General features: G+C 32.8%; 1 protein-coding gene across 4 annotated transcripts in view; it reads right to left on the reverse strand.

Moving 5' to 3' along the window:
• LOC148943665 (zwei Ig domain protein zig-8-like) overlaps positions 1-17519 on the reverse strand; it is a 314535-nt gene that overhangs the window by 210466 nt on the left and 86550 nt on the right. Inside the window, exon 1 of one of the 4 annotated variants that reach the window (XM_089101897.1) lies at positions 15523-15546. The exons of the other annotated variants lie outside the window; for them this stretch is intronic. The gene's annotated coding sequence lies outside the window, so the exon portion shown is untranslated. Of the gene's footprint in view, positions 1-15522; positions 15547-17519 lie in introns of those variants that run through there. 4 annotated transcript variants of the gene reach the window in all.

A 17519-nucleotide genomic window follows, 5' to 3' on the forward strand; every position in this document is an offset into this window, starting at 1 on the left:
GCCGGACCAGGACAAAATCTCGGAAGATAACATGTGGAATTCTGAAATTTTTCGTACTCTAATTTTTCAAACTTTTCTGATAAACGAGCCTTAGCCATACAAAAGTCGTGGCGGAATGTATTCTGAGCTATTCTAGAAATCTGCTGAAAATCCGTCGGTGAAAGGTTTTGCTGTATAAAATGTAAAGTTTTTGAAATTGTATTACTTAGGAAAAAACGTCGTTTTTTTTTGGTCTTTTAAAATGTGAAACAAAGACTGAAAACCAACCCTATCCCTAAATTGCCTTTCGGATTGTGTACCTAGGTTTCGGCGGAAACGAAGAGAATTCGGAAGAATTCTCTTTACTCTACAACGCTGTAAAAATTCTTGTTGATTAATAAGGTTGGCGTGTTTTTTAGACAAATCAAAATAATCAAGAACAGACTTGGTCAAAAGCTCCCCGTAAGCTAGTCGTAAATAATTTCTGAGACCACACTGGCTAATCATGATAAAATATAAAATCGCGAAGAAAGGAAGAAAACGAGGACAATTAACAGCCAGTGAAAAAATTTAAAAATTATGCAAATATTTCGGTCAAGACCTCCGCTTGACCGTCCTCAGTGCAGAATAAAACTGATAAAAATTTAAAAACCAAACATTAAAATAAAAACACCAAACTAAAATTGGACGACCCTTTCCTAGTAACGGTGAAAGGGTAACTGAATAAAAAACAAGTTTACATGGCATTTCAGAATTTCATTTTGCGTAAAGCACTTTTAAAGGCTGATCGCTTTCCAGTTTGATTGTTATCGGAGACTCTATTCGATTGCACAATATAACTTTGTGGATGTATGTAAAAAACGATCAGAATTAATAATTTTGTCATAAATGGGACTTAGAAAAATTTCTCCAGTGTCTCTATTTAGAGCTACCTTTTGGTGAATGTGCTTTTTTATTTCAACTGCCTCCCTGAAAACTTGCTTGAGACCTTTAACGGGGGCAACGATGGAGGCCTCGTCAAACAAAATGAAATGGTGTGGACTCTCGTACACATGTTGCGCCAAGGTGCAACATGTGTACGGCGCGTGCGCCGCTATATGTGCGCCATGGCTGTCAATATGTATATATATATATATATATATATATATATATATATATATATATATATATATATATATATATATATATAGTGTGTGTGAGTGTGTGTGTGTGTGTGATGAGTATGAGTATATGTATATATATATATATATATATATATATATATATATATATATATATATATATATATATATATATATATATATATATATATATATATATATTGAAATTATTGGTTTGAAATTATATTATGTGAACGTTTACTTTAAATGTATTTCAACCTCCGTTTAAAATAAAATATATCAAATCGGGTCCCATATATTAAAAAGATAGCGTTTCAAGCATAAACTCTTGATATGAATCAAAACACCAAAGACTCGGGTTACTCCTCAGATAAGAAGTGGTTCTTACCAAAAAATTTTTTTTCTTTCGATTAACGAATAAAAAGCAAGCTTCTTATCTCAAGCACGAGTCCAAAAAGAAATATCATCTCTAAAATACTGTTTTCACACTTCCTAGCTTTCTTATTTCTAGTGAAGGTTTTCTTCTAAGTAAAAGAACCAGTTGCAATAAATTAAATAATGTACTTTACTAATTAAAAGACGTAAATAGTCAATCTATAATAAGGACTTATCCAGCTTGGGAGCCCCCTCTCTGCCAAGCATAACAACTTTTAGAATTATCCTGCTCAGGCTATCATTTTGCTAATTGTTGTTTAATTTCGAATCTTTGGGGGAGTGGTATTATAGGTAGAATATACAGTCCATTTATAACAATTAACTTTACGTAAATTTGGCTGGCAATCATTTGGCTAGTAAAAAAAGGTTGATTAGAGGTGATTAGAACTCAAGACAATAATATTTACATAGGAAAAAAAAGACGCAGAGATTTACCTCAAAATATTACTTAAAAAGCTCAGCCTCTTTATATCCCTTTCAAAATATAGGCCTATTAGCTTACATTTATATGTGAAACATTAGTCCCAGAACCCCACAAGAAAAAAAGAAGAAAAGCTTGGAACCAGGGGTCTGATATATTATTTAAAAGCAGTTTTAGGTCAAATATTTCTATGGCTTTTTCGATCTTCAAAACAAAATAACCTCCACTGCAAATTTTAGTAATAAATTTAGAAAGAAACTTTTTCAAACAAACAGGTAACATTTTGGAAAGAGTATTTAATTAAGGAAAAAAGAAAAATAAACTGGTTATGAGGTGAGGAACTATTTGTTTAGTATAAAAACCGAAATATAAACAACGAAGCGTGACAAATCCCAATGGAATTAACAACCACATAATCTTGCAAAAGACTAAAAAGCCTTTTAGAGAAAGGGTTACCATGCAACCAACAATTAAAAAAAAAATATCCAAAACAAACAGGTAAAAGAACTATTTGAATAATGAAAATTAAAGTTTTCAGCCTAAGAAACGGGAGGCATTTATTTTGAAAGATAATGTCCTACAAAATTATATAAACTGATGTGTAGTATATACGAAGTAATGGAAGGAATTCTATTAAATGTTTAATAATTATTTTTGATATATCTCTATTTGTCTAAAGAAGTTGTAACCTAAAATTCTATTTTCCCTGTTTTCGGGCTTCGTTAAGCTGATGCGCCAAACAAATTAATTGTCAGTGGATTTAATATCTGAATAAATGGCACTTGAGTGAGTCCGGAGGTTTTAAAATCCCTTCAGATATGCAAGGGAAAGGGTTGATTTGGCCCTAGTCCCATTCCAAAACCTCCCAATTTCAATAGTTTTCAATATGATTTCCTATGTCTCCGTATAATTACCCTATGTTTTGTATTAGTTTCTTAATCGCCAGCTCTTGAAGAATTTCGGCCTCGTGAACGGTATAACTGGATGGCTAAAAATAAACACAGTATAGTCAGGGATGTCGCCTAGAAATGTACGTTCAAATACCACTTTTTAGACCTTAGGGGCACATTTTTGCAAGGTCGACATATTTTTCCGACTACAATTTTTCCGCTCACAAAAATCTGGATTTAATAACCACATTTGAGTCTAATATTATCAAATATTACTACCATTTAGTATCTTAATCCATCATCATTATTTTATCTGTTAAAACTGCACAGACTATCCTTGAGTTTCAAAATGCAAACTGTGATTCTCAAAAGCAAATGTTTAAAATAAATATACAAGGACACATTGTAAAAAAAAGAATGAATGGATGGGGTCACATGAAACTAGATCAAATTATCATGAAACACTAACTTAGAAATCAATTATATTTCTTTTATATATTTTTTTAAATTGATGCAGCCCAATTATTCTTCCAGTTTAGGCTATTCCAGGTCAAAACAGCTCATTCACTACTTTTCTTTGTCTACGTTTACTTCCTGGTTTATTTCTTGGAACATATAATCTTCTAGTTCCCTCTTTAGAAGCAATTTGGGAAGAAAAAGCAGAAGCCACAAAAATATAGTTATTATGTTACTTTAAATTACTAGCCATATAGACAACTTTGAAAATGCATGCCGTTAGGAAACCTATCCAAAACATACTAAATCTCTGGGTTTAAAGATTATCCGGTTTTGAAGCCTATTTGTACAAAATATCAAAAGGGCTTCTGATTTTCCAAGTAACTACAAGGAAAATTAAAGGTTTTTACCTATGTTTTCGTTTACTTGACAGCTCTGAAAGAACTACCACTCAGCATTGCCATTCAAAACATAACTATGTATTTTCCTTTTTTATTTGAAAATGAAAAGAGGCGAAATATTTTGAAAAAAAAATTGTGGGTGCTTGCAAAACATTTCATAGTTTTACAGGCCTGCTTCGAAACAGTTCAAATCAGCCTGCCACGTGGCCTTCTCTAAAGGAATGGTAAAAAAAAACTTAAAAACTTAAGGGTCGCGGAGGAATGGTGACTCTTAAGTTAAATAAAAAAAAAAATTAAAAGTGAAAATTAAAAGTGACATGAAACTTAAGTTGACTAGAAATTATGTTACATATGAGTAGACACACCGCAATTCCTACTCTTTGCGCTAAAGTTTAGCTTATACTATGTTGAATATTTAATTGATGAAAATATAAAATGATTTTAAGTTTAGTATTAAAAATATTTATGCAATAATGAGGATGGGGAGCAATCACCATCTATATAGCTCACTTTTTACAAAATTTATCCTTACACTGAAGGGATGTTAATGGGGAAATCCCATTTCCAGATGGGATCGAAGGTCCACTCACAATAAGCTGAAAAATTTCCGTTATATTCCGACTTACCACTTCCCATCATAGTCGGTGTACAACTTTGTTATACTGTATAATTGTCAGTTAATCGTTCTATTATAACAACCGTTCATCTTGTATAGATTAAAAAAGTTTTAAGGCACAAATGCACCAATAAGTAGCAGTTAGGCTTCTGGGGCTATTTTCTTTCTCAGGGGCTAAAAATTAGAATTTTCGCTTGGTCGAATTTTAACTTTTATGGTGACAAAGAATTTGTATTGCGGTGAAATGACAAAATGACAAATGACAAAGGTATGTGACCAACTACCTAAAAAATTATGCAAATTTTGGCTCTAAAACTACTGTCAAAGGAGGCTGAATTTGATGGTTCTATTTTCATGAAGATTTTTATATTTTGTTTCCCTTTTTTTAACTTTACAAATTTTATGATGGTAATAAAGTTTAATAGCCAAATTTAAACTGAATAAATCTTAAATAGTTGAAATCAGCATACAAATCATAGTACTTTTTTTAACTTTACAAATTTTATGATGGTAATAACGTTTGATAGCCAAATGTAAACTTAATAAATTTTATATAGTTGAAATCAACATACAAATTATGGTAATTTCATGTATAAATCATTATTAAAGTTAATTTTTATAGAATTGTGGTTACTGTCGGCGCAATTAACTCTTTACTTTTAGTTCGTTACTACAAACTGTTTGATAAACTTTCCCAGTTTTGTGCTTTGTTTACCTTAGGTGGATTTGTGTTGTGACGAATTATTCCTAATAATAGTAGTAATACTTTTCCAGGAACAGGCGTTGTAAGTTATGCCCTGGGGCATGTTTGGCTCTTATGGAAGGGATCCTCGTATAAACTTCAGAGAGGTCTTATTTGATTGGAATTGGAAAGTTATAGTTCACTTTTAAATAGTCAAAAGAGATCGGGGGGACGCTTGCCCCCCCCACACCCCTCTACGGTTTTTTTTCCTCAAACCCATTCGACAAGAACTTTGAGCTAGCAATTTCGCTAAAATAAGTTAAAGATCATATTTCAAAAACTCTGGTGTTGACTCAACCCCCAGGGCCTGGGGGCAGGCGTTGTAATTTATGCCCGGGGGTATATATGGTTCTTATGGAAGAAATGATTGTACAAACTTCAGAGAGGGCTCATTTGATTAAAAATTGAAAGTTCTAGTTCAGTTTTTGAGAATCAAAAGAGATTGGAGGGCAACTAGCCCCCCGCCCCTTATTCTCCAAATGCATCCGATAAAAAATTTGAGATAGCCATTTTGTTAAAAATAGTTTAAAGTTCAGATAAAAGAAACTCAGGTGTAGACACAGCCCCCTAGGTTCAAGGGGTAGGCGTTTTAAAATATACCCTGGGGCATACGTGGCTTTTATGACAGGAATACTCGTATAAACTTCAGAGAGGGCTCATTTGATTGGAAATTGAAAGTTCTAGTTCACATTTTAAGAGTCAAAGAAGATCCAAGGGTAACTAGCCCCCACCCCAAGCCCCTTTTTCGCCAAACTCATCCGATAAAAATTTCAAGATAGCCATGTTGTTAAAAATAGTTGAAAGGTCGGATATGAAAATCCCCCCCCTCTCCACGTCCTTTTTCCTCAAGACCCACCCAATAAGATCTTTGAGATAGCGATTTTTTTTTCAAAATGGTTCAAAGATTATATAACGAAAACTCTGGGGTCAACACAGCCTCCCAGGGTCTAGGGGCAGGCGTTGTAAGTTATACCCTGGGGGCATATATGGTTTCTATGGAAGGGGTGCTTGTATAAACTTCAGAGAGGACTCATTTGATTGGAAATTGAAAGTTCTGGCTCAGTTTCTTAGAGTCAAAAGAGATTGGAGGGCAACTAACCACCCAGGCCCCTTTTTCTCCAAATGTATCCGATAAACATTTTGAGATATCCATTTTGTTAAAAAATAGTTCACTGGTCAGATTACAAAAACTCAGGTGTCAACACAACTCACATGGGGCCCGGGCAGGCATTGTAAGTTATGTCCTGGGGAAATATATGATTCCTATGAAAGGAATACTCGTATTCGATACAAATTTTGAGATAGCCATATTTTTTAAGATATTTCAAAAATTGGATTACAAAAACTCCGTTTTTGAACCCCCCCCCCTCCAGTGCCCGGGGGGTTGGTGTTGTAAGTTATGTCCTGGGGGCGTATATATTTCCTATGAAAGGGATGCTGGTATAAACTTCAGAGTGGACTCATTTAATCGGATATTGAAAATTCTAGTTCCCTTTTCGAGAGACAAAAGAGATTCGAGGGCAACACGCCCCCCCCCCCCACCCCTTTTTTTCCCAAACCCATCCGAAAAAAATCTACGATAGCCATTTTGTTAAAAATAGTTCAAAGGTGAGATGAAAAAAACTTCTGTGTCGATGCAACCCCTCAGGACCCAGGGGCAGGCGCTTTAAGTTGTGCTCTGGGGGCATATATGGTTCTTATGGAAGGGATGCTCGTATAAACTTCAGAGAGGGTTCATTTCGCAGGATATTTACCACAAACTCGTCCGATAAGAACTTTGATATAGCCATTTTTCTAAAAATAGTTCAAAGCTCATATAATGAAAACTCCAGGGTCGACACAATACCCCAGGGCCCGGGCGCTGGCGTTGCAAATGTTACCTTGGGGACATATTTGGTTATTATGGTAGGGATGCTCGTATATACTTTAGAGAGGGTTCATTTGATTGGAAATTGAAAGTTCTATTCTGGTTTATAAGAGTCAAAAGAGATCGGAGGGCAACTAGTCCCCCTCTGCCCTTTTTCCCCCTAACCCATCCGATACAAATTTTGAGATAACCATTTTTTTTAATGGTTCAAAGGTTAGATAACATTAACTCTGGTTTCAACGCACCCCATAGGGCCCGGGGGCAGGCGTTGTAAGTTATGTTCATTGGGCATTTATGGTTCTTATGATAGGGATGCTCGTATAATCTTCAGAGAGGGCTCATTTGATTAGAAACTGAAAGTTCTATTTCATTTTTTAAGATTCAAAAGAGATCGGAGGGCAAATAGCCCTTCCACGCCCTTTTTTCCCAAAACCCATCTGATTTTGTTAAAAATAGTTCAAAGGTCAAATAAGAAAAACTCTGGTGTCGAAGCAACACCCCAGGGCTTGAGGGCAGGTGTTTTAACTTAGGCTCTGGGGGCATATATGGTTTTTACAAATTTTGAAGTAGCTATTTTTTAAGAATAATGCAGACATCAGATAACAAAAACTCCGGGGTTTACAAAACCCCCCAGAGTCCAGGGCGAGTGTTTTAAGTTATGACCCGGAGGCGTTTAAGGTTTTTATGTAAGGGATGGTCGTATAAACTTCGAAAGTGGCTCATTTTATTATAGATTGGAAGTTCTAGTTCACTTTTTAAGAGTCAAAAGAAATCCGAGCCCAACGAGCACCCCCGTAGCCCCTTTTTCCCCAAATCTATCTGATACAAATTTTGAGATAGCTATTTTTTAAAATAGTTCAAAAATCAGATAACAAAAACTTCAGGGTCGACACCCCTCCTCATTCAGAACCCGTGGGCAAGTGTTTTAAATTATGCCCCGGAGCTGTATAAGGTTCTTATGTAAGGGGTGGTCGTATAAGCTTCTAAGGTGGCTTTTTTGATTGGAATATGAAAGTTCTAGTTTCTTTTTTTTGTGAGTCAAAATTTAACAAAGGGCATATACCCCCCACCCCTGACAAAAACACCTTCTTTTTCCCAAAATGTATCAAATTAAAATTTTGAGATACCTAGTGTGTTTGAAATAGTCCAACGATAAGATAACAAAAACTTCATTTCAACATAACCTCCCCCCCCCCGAGCCAGAGAAAGGAATGTAACTTATGCCGTCAGTAGGAATGGGTTAATGAATCCGACGTACACATAATTTTTGCATTTTTTTATTCTGTTTGTTGATGGTTATTTGATGGTTTGTTCTGTTTGATGGTTATTTGATGTTTTTTCATGATTTGATGATTATTTGATGTTGCTTATGTTCTGTTTGATGGTTATTTGATGGTTTTTTTATCATGGTTATATGATGGTTTCTGTTCTGTTTGTTGATTGTTGTTTGATGACTATGAGTGTTGGTCAATTTATTTATTTGCTGTTTTCTTGGATGTCAACATAAGTCCGACGATATTTGCTGGATGTTTCTTGGGTATCAACATAAGTTCAACAACAATTGCTGAATGTAGACATTTGTTCAACAACAACTTGGATGTAGACATATGGAAATCTGACGGGCAATTCTAATGTAACATTAGGAGATTAAGAAGCGATAAGGCTTCTCTGGTCTTTAGGTCTGAGAGATAAATTAATATTCTGTTTTTAAATATGGCTTCTCTGGTCTTTAGGTCTGAGAGATAAATTAATATTCTTTGGAAACCTTAATATTGTAACTAGGAACACCTTAGATATATTTTTAAAAATTCAAATGAGATCAGGACAGATTGAATATATTTTACGCGGGAAATGGTTTCCTGGGAATTTCAAATGTGACAGTGCAGGGATGCAGAAACAAAGGAAAACGCTGAAATTACTTTTAGGGGATTATTTGGGTGAAAAGAAATTAATAAACATTTTAGAGATTTTTTTGCTGAAACAGTTTGAGACTTTTTAGAGGATGATTTGGGGTGAAACTCTGTGGTCGTTATAATACACAAGTTCCATTTGAACAGTGTTGTAAGGTCCCCTACCCCAACCCCCAAGGCCCCCCTCCACCCAACTTTTTTGCCATACTTTTTACACTTTTTTTTTACAAATTTTATTATTATTTTTTTATTTTTTAACATGGTATTTTTTTCAACTTTTTTTTACATTGCTTAGAATGACCTTTAGACGTTATTTGTCTCCTAATGTAAATTTCAGCTAAAAACTTAACTTTTTTTGAATATTCTCGTTTATTTGAGTGACAGTGTTTAATAATAATAAAAATGAGGGTTCTATTTTCCTCCACTAGGTATATTGTCGGAGAGTTGCTAAGGAAGTCTGGTATATGTGAATCAAATATTATTGAGATATCTTTAGCGAGGAAATATATATTTTAGAGAATACAGCTTAGATGTCTGAGACAGCATGTTGGGCTTTTCATGGTATTTGAAGCATCTTTAAAATAGATACAGTTAAGTAATGTTTAAAATAATTCTTCGCTGGGATCCTCATCTGTCGATGTTTAACAGTGAACTTTAAGTACTATTTTTATGTAAATATGTATTTTTTAATATTTTTGCTAATGTGTTTAAGCAATAAATATCTTAAGTCTCAACCGTCTTTATTCTTTAGAATCGTTCATCACCATGAAGATTATACTTTCAGATTCAATATGTCTGGGAATACACTTTTAGGTTCAGCATGTTGGAGAACCCTAAATGGTCATCCCTAAAAAAGGTAAGTTAAACCTAAAAGGTTAAAGAATTCCTCTGAAATTACACTTTCAAATCCAGCATATCGGAAATGGATTGCATAATCGACGTGGAATTCTCGAATCTAACGGGACAGCATCAATGACACCTTTTTCAAGGTCAATCAGGGGATGTTTCTAAGCCTATTGAACACAGAACAAGATTTGCACATGCGCACTGAATACTGATGGTGCAATGTTATTGATCCACCAAGGGGACAAATTTCTCGGAAATTGATTGAATTTCGACGGGGAATTTCATATTGAACTACGAATGGGAATTAAGAAACAATATGGCTTCTCTGGTCTTTAGGTCTGAGAGATAAATTAATATTCTTTCGAAACCTTAATAGTGTAACTAGGAACACCTTAGATATATTTTTTGAAATTCGACGGGGAATTCTATATTGATCTACGAAGGGGAATTAAGAAACAATATGGCTTCTCTGGTCTTTAGGTCTGAGAGATAAATTAATATTCTTTCGAAACCTTAATAGTGTAACTAGGAACACCTTAAATATATTTTTAGAAATTCAAATGAGATCAAGACATATTGAATAAATTTTACACGGGAAATGGTTTCTTGGGAATTTCAAATGTGACAGCGCAGGGATGCCGAAACAAAAGAACACGCAGAAATTAATTTTAGGGGATACTGTTGGCGACAAAAAATAATCAACATTTTAGGAATTTTTTGGGTGAAACAGTTTGAGACATTTTAGAGGATTATTTTGGGTGAAACTCTGTGGTCGTTATAATACACAAGTTCCATTTGAACAGTGTTGTATGGTCCCCTACCCCAACCCCCCAAGGCCCCCCTCCATCCAACTTTTTTGCAACACTTTTTACACTTTTTTTTACACTTTTTTTGGATTTTTTTTATTTTTAACATGGTATTTTTTTCAACTTTTTTTTACATCTCTTAGATCATCTTTTACATCTCCTACTTTTTTTACACCTTTAGACGTTATTTTTCTCCTAATGTCAATTTCAGCTAGCAACTTGACTTTTTTTTTAATATTCTCTATTATTTGATTGAAACTGTTTAATAATAATAAAAATGAGGGTTCTATTTTCCTCCACTAGGTATAGTGTCGGAGAGTTGTTAAGGAAGTGTGGTATAGGTGAATCAAATATTATTGACATATCTTTAGCGAGGAAATATATATTTTAGAGAATACAGCTCAGAGATCTGAGACGACATGTTGGGCTTTTACATGGTATTTGAAGCATCTTTAAAATAGATACATGTAAGTAATGTTTAAGATAATTCTTCATCTGGGATCCTCATCTGTGGATGTTTAACAGTGAACTTTAAGTACTATTTATATGTAAATATGTATTTTTTCAAAATGTTTTTAATGTGTTTAAGCAATAAATATCTCAAGTCTCAACCGAATTTATTCTTTAGAATAGTTCATTGCCATAAAAATTATACTTTCAGATTCAACGTGTCTGGGAATACACTTTCAGGTTCAGCATGTTGGAGAACCCTAAATGATCACCCCTAAAAAAGGTAAGTTAACCCTAAAAGGTTAAAAAATGTCTCTGAAATCACACTTTCAGATTCAGCATGTCAGGGAACACACTTTCAGGTTCAGCATGTTGGAGAACCCTAAATGGTCATTCAATTCTGAATTTTTCCTCCAAGAAGAGAAAAAGTTCAGCTTTAATTATATATTTTCTCAAAGAAGTGAAGAAAAGTTACAAGTTCTGTTCCAAATTTTTCATAGAAGATATAAAAAAGTTATACTTTGATTTTGAATGTTCTCCATGAAGATAAGGAGCTCCACTTTAATTCTGAGTGTTCTCAAAGAAGTTCTCTTCTGTATTTTCTCCATGAAAAGAAAAAAAGTTACAGTTCAATTCCAATTTACACTAAATAAAATAAAATAAAGGTTCCATTTCAATTCTAAATTTTCTCAAAGACATAAAAAAATTTAAATTTCTATTCTAAATTTTTCCGTAGAAGATAGAAGAAGTCATACTTTTATTGTGAATATTCTCAATGAAGATAAACAGTTCCACTTTAGTTATAAATTTTCTCCACAAAGTGAACAATAGGTCAAATTTTCTTCAGAATTTTCTCAATGAAAAGAAATAAGTTACGGATCAATCCTAATTTTTTACAAAGAAAATAAAAAGGTTTCACTTCAGTTCTGATTTTTTGTCAAAGAGATGAAAAAAATTAAAGTTCTGTTCCAAATGTTTCATAGAAGATAGAAAAATATTATACTTTGATTGTGAATATTCGCCAACGAAGATAAAGAGTTCCAAAATAATTCTGAGTTTTCATAAAGAAGTACAAAAATGTTAAAGTTCTCTTCTGATGATAAAAATTTTCACTTTAATACTGAGTTTTCTCAATAAAGTCAAGAAAAGTTCAAGTTCTTTTCTGAATTTTCTCAAAGAAAAAATAAGTTACAGATCAATTCTAATTTTTTCCAGAGAAAAAAGGTTCCATTACAGTTCTTAATTTTCTCCAAGACATTAAAATTTAAAGTTCTATTCTAAATTTTTCCGTAGAAGATAGAAAAAGTCATGCTTCAATTGTGAATTTTCTTCTGAATTTTCTCAATGAAAAGAAATAAGTAACAAGTCAATATGGAGATAAAGAGTTTCACAATAATTCTGAGTTTTTCACAAAGAATTGCAAAAATGTTTAAGTTCTCTTCTGAAAATATAAAGTTCCACTTTAATTCTGATTTTTCTCAATAAAGTAAAGAAAAGTTCAATTTCTCTTCTGAAATTTTCTCAAAGAAATAATAAGTTACAGATCAATTCGAATTTTTTACAGAGAAAATAAAAAGGTTCCACTTCAGTTCTGATTTTTTCTCAATGAGGTGATAAAATATAAGTTCTGTTCTAAATTTTTCAATTCTTTGTGAAAACTCAGAATTATTGTGGAACTCTTTATCTTCATGGCAAATATTCATAATTAAAGTATAACTTTTTTCTATCATCTATGAAAAAATTAGGAACAGAACTTTAAATTTCTTCATCTCTTTGAGAAAAATCATAACTGAAGTGGAACCTTTTTATTTTCTTTGGAAAAAATTAGAATTGCCTTGTAACTTATTTCTTTTCATTGAGAAAATTCAGAAGAAAATTCACAATCAAAGTTTGACGCTTTCTATCTTCTACGGAAAAAATTTAGAATAGAACTTAAAATTTTTATGTCTTGGAGAAAATTAAGAACTGTAACGGAACTTTTTTTCTCTGTAAAAAATTAGAATTGATCTGTAACTTATTTTTTCTTTGAGAAAATTCAGAAGAGAACTTGAGCTTTTATCCACTTTATTGAGAAAACTCAGAATTAAAGTGGAAATTTTTATCTTCAGAAGAGAACTTGAACATTTTTGTACTTCTTTATAAAAACTCGAAATTAATATGGAACTCTTTATCTTCATTGGCGAATATTCACCAATTTTTGAAAATTTTTTTATCTCTTTGAGAAAAAATCAGAACCGAAGTGGAACCTTTTTATTTTCTCTGTGAAAAATTAGAATTGATCTGTAACTTATTTCTTTTCATTGTGAAAATTCAGAAGAGAACTTGACCTTTTCTTCACTTTTTTGAGACAATTTAGTACTAAAGTGGAACTTTTTATTTTCATTGAGAATATTCACAATAAAAGTATGATTTCTTCTATCTTCTAAGTAAAATTTTAGAATATAACTTTAAATTTGTTTATGTCTTTGAGAAAATTTGAAATTGAAATGGAACCTTTTTTTTATTTTTTATAGTTTAAATTAGAATTGAACTGTAATTTTTTTTACTTCTCATTGACAAAATTTAGAAGAAAACTTTGAACTTTCTTCACTTCTTCGAGAAAAATCAGAATTAAAGTGGAGCTCCTTATCGTCATGGAGAATTTTCACAATCAACGTATAACTTTTTTCTATCTTCTATGAAAAATTTGGAACAGAAATTGTAACTTTTCTTCACTTCTTTGAGAAAATATATAAATAAAGCTGAACTTTTTCTATTCTTGGAGGAAAAATTGAATGACCATTTAGGGTTTTCCAACATGCTGAACCTGAAAGTGGGTTCCCTGACATGCTGAATCTGAAAGTGTGATTTCAGAGACATTCTTTAACCTTTTAGGGTTAACTTACCTTTTTAGGGTGACCATTTAGGGTTCTCCAATATCCTAAACCTGAAAATGTATTCCCAGACATGTTGAATCTGAAAGTATAATTTTCATGGCGATGAACTATTCTAAAGAATAAAGACGGTTGAGACTTAAGATATTTATTGCTTAAACACATTAAAATTTTTTTGAAAAAATACGTATTTACATAAAAATAGTACTTAAAGTTCACTGTTAAACATCCACAGATGAGGATCCCAGCGAAGAATTATCTTAAACATTACCTACATGTATCTATTTTAAAGATGCTTCAAATACCATGAAAAAGCCCAACATGCTGTCTCAGACCTCTGAGCTGTATTCTGTAAAACATATATTTCCTCACTAAAGATGTCTCAATAATATTTAATTCACCTATACCAAACTTGTTTAACAACTCTCCGACACTATACCTATTGGAGGAAAATAGAACCCTCATTTTTATTATTATTAAACAGTTTCAATCAAATAAACGAGAATATTAAAAAAAAAGTCAAGTTTTTAGCTGAAATTTACATTAGGAGAAAAATAGCGTCTCTCGGTATAAAAAAGAGATGTAAAAGATTATCTAAGAGATGTAAAAAAAAGTTGAAAAAATACTATGTTAAAAAAAAAATTCAAAAAAATTTCAAAAAAAAGTATAAAAAGTGTGGCAAAAAAGTTGAATGGAGGGGGTCTTGGGGTTGGGGTAGGGGACCATACAACACTGTTCAAATGGAGCTTGTGTATTATAACGACCACAGAGTTTCACCCTAAATCATCCTCTAAAATATCTCAAACTGTTTCACCCAAAAGATCCCTAAAATGTTGATTAATTTTTTTTCGCCCAAACAATCCCTACAAGTAATTTCTGCGTGTTCCTTTGTTTCGGTATCCCTGCGCTGTCACATTTGAAATTCCCAAGAAACCATTTCCCGTGTAAGATTTAATCAATCTGTCTTGATCTCATTTGAATTTCTAAAAATATATCTAAGGTGTTCCTAGTTACACTATTAAGGTTTCGAAAGAATATTAATTTATCTCTCAGACCTAAAGACCAGAGAAGCCATATTGTTTCTTAATTCCCCTTCTTATATCGATATAGAATTCCACTACGAATTTCTAAAAACATATCAAAAGTGTTCCTAGTTACACTATTAAGGTTTCAAAAGAATATTAATTTATTTCTCAGACCTAAAGACCAGAGAAGCCATATTGTTTCTTAATTCCCCTTCGTTGATCAATATAGAATTCCCCGTCGATTATGCAAATCAATTTCCCAGAAATCTAGTCCCCTTCGTGGATCAATAACATTGTACCGTTAGTATTCAGTGCGCATATGCAAATCTCGTTCTGTATTCAATAGGCTTAGAAACATCCCCTGATTGACCTTGTCAATCAGGGGATGACCTTGTCAAAAGGTGACAAGGTCATGACCTTGTCATGACCTTGTCAAAAGGTGTCATTGATCCTGTCCCGTTAGATTCAAGAATTCCCCGTCGATTTTGCAATCAATTTCCGATATGCTGGATCTGAAAGTGTAATTTCAGAGAAATTATTTAACCTTTTAGGGTTAACTTACCTTTTTTAGGGATGACAATTTAGGGTTCTCCAACACGCTGAACCTGAAAGTGTGTTCCCTAACATGCTGAATCTGATAGTGTGATATCAGAGACATTCTTTAACCTTTTAGGGTTAACTTACCTTTTTAGGGGTGACCATTTAGGGTTCTCCAACATGCTGAATTCTGAAAGTGTATTCCCAGACATGTTGAATCTGAAAGTATAATTTTCATGGCGATGAACTATACAAAAGAATAAAGACGGTTGAGACTTAAGATATTTATTGCTTAAACACATTAAAAACATTTTGAAAAATACATATTTACATAAAAATAATACTTAAAGTTCACTGTTAAACATACACAGATGAGGATCCCAGCAAAGAATTATCTTAAACATTACTTACATATATCTATTTTAAAGATGCTTCAAATACCATGAAAACGACAAACATACTGTCTCAGACCTCTGAGGTGTATTCTCTAAAATATATATTTCCTCGCTAAAGATATCTCAATAATATTTGATTCACCTATACCAAACCTCGTTAACAACTCTCCGACACTATACCTAGTGGAGTAAAATAGAACGCTAATTTTTATTATTATTAAACAGTTTAAATCAAATAAACGAGAATATTAAAAACAAAGTCAATTTGTTAGCTGAAATTTATATTAGGAGAAAAATAACGTCTAAAGCTATACAAAAAAGAGATGTAAAAGATGACCTAAGAGATGTAAAAAAAAAAGTTGAAAAAAATACTATGTTAAAAAATAAAAAAAATTCAAAAGAATGTAAAAAAAGTGTAAAAAGTGTCATTCTGAGATATAAAAAAAAGTTGAAAAAAAAACTATGTTAAAAATTAAAAAAAATTCAAAAAAGTATAAAAAAAAGTGTAAAAAGTGTGGCAAAAAAGTTGGAAGGAGGGGGGCCTTTGGGGGTTGGGGTAGGAGACCTTACAACACTGTTCAAATGGAACTTGTGTATTATAACGACCACAGAGTTTCACCCTAAATCATCCTCTAAAATGTCTCAAACTGTTTCACCCAAAAAATCCCTAAAATGTTGATTAATTTGTTTTCGCCCAAATAATCCCCTTAAAGTAATTTCTGCGTGTTCCTTTGTTTCGGCATCCCTGCGCTGTCACATATGAAATTCCCAAGAAACCATTTCCCTCGTAAAATATAATCAATCTGTTTTGATCTCATTTGAATTTCTAAGAATATATATAAGGTGTTCCTAGTTACACTATTAAGGTTTCGAAAGAATATTAATTTATCTCTCAGACCTAGAGACCAGAGAAGCCATATTTAAAAATAGAATATTAATTTATCTCTCAGACCTAAAGACCAGAGAAGCCATATTTAAAAATAGAATATTAATTTATCCCTCATACCTAAAGACCAGAGAAACCATATTGTTTCTTAATCCTCTAATGTTACATTAGAATTCCTCGTCAGATTTCTTTATGTCTACATCCAAGTTGTTGTTGAACTAATGTCTACATCCAGCAATTGTTGTTGAATTTATATTGACATCCAAGAAACATCCAGCAATTGTTGTTGGACTTATGTTGACATCCAAGAAAACAACAAATAAATTGACCAACACTCAAAATCATCAAACAACCATCAACAAACAGAACAGAAACCATAATATAACCATGAAAAAAAACATCAAATAACCATCAAACAGAACAGAAGCAACATCAAATAACCATCAAACCATGAAAAATATCAAATAACCATCTACAAACAGACCAAAAAACATACATAAATTATGTGTACGTTGGAGTCATTAACCCAGTCCTACTGCCGTCAGGGCATATAAGCTTTTTATGGAAGAGGTGGTCGTATAAACTTTGGAGGGGACTCAAATGATTAAAAATTGAAATTTCTAATTTACCTTTTAGAGTCAAAAGTGATCCAAGGCCGACTGGCCCCCTCCCTCCCAACCTTCTTTTCCCCAGATGCATCTAATCGAATTTTTTATGTAGCCCTTTTGTTCAAAACAGACAAAAGATACGAGTAATATAACAAAAACTGTAGGGATAAAACTGCCCCCCCACCCAGAATCCGGGGGCAAATGTTGTAAAATGTGTCCGGGGGGCATACAAGGTTTTTATGGAAGTGATGGTCG

Source organism: Artemia sp. Qi Xiang Cuo, chromosome 15, assembly GCF_049724085.1.
Source record: "Artemia sp. Qi Xiang Cuo chromosome 15, ASM4972408v1, whole genome shotgun sequence".
Taxonomy (NCBI): domain Eukaryota; kingdom Metazoa; phylum Arthropoda; class Branchiopoda; order Anostraca; family Artemiidae; genus Artemia; species Artemia sp. Qi Xiang Cuo.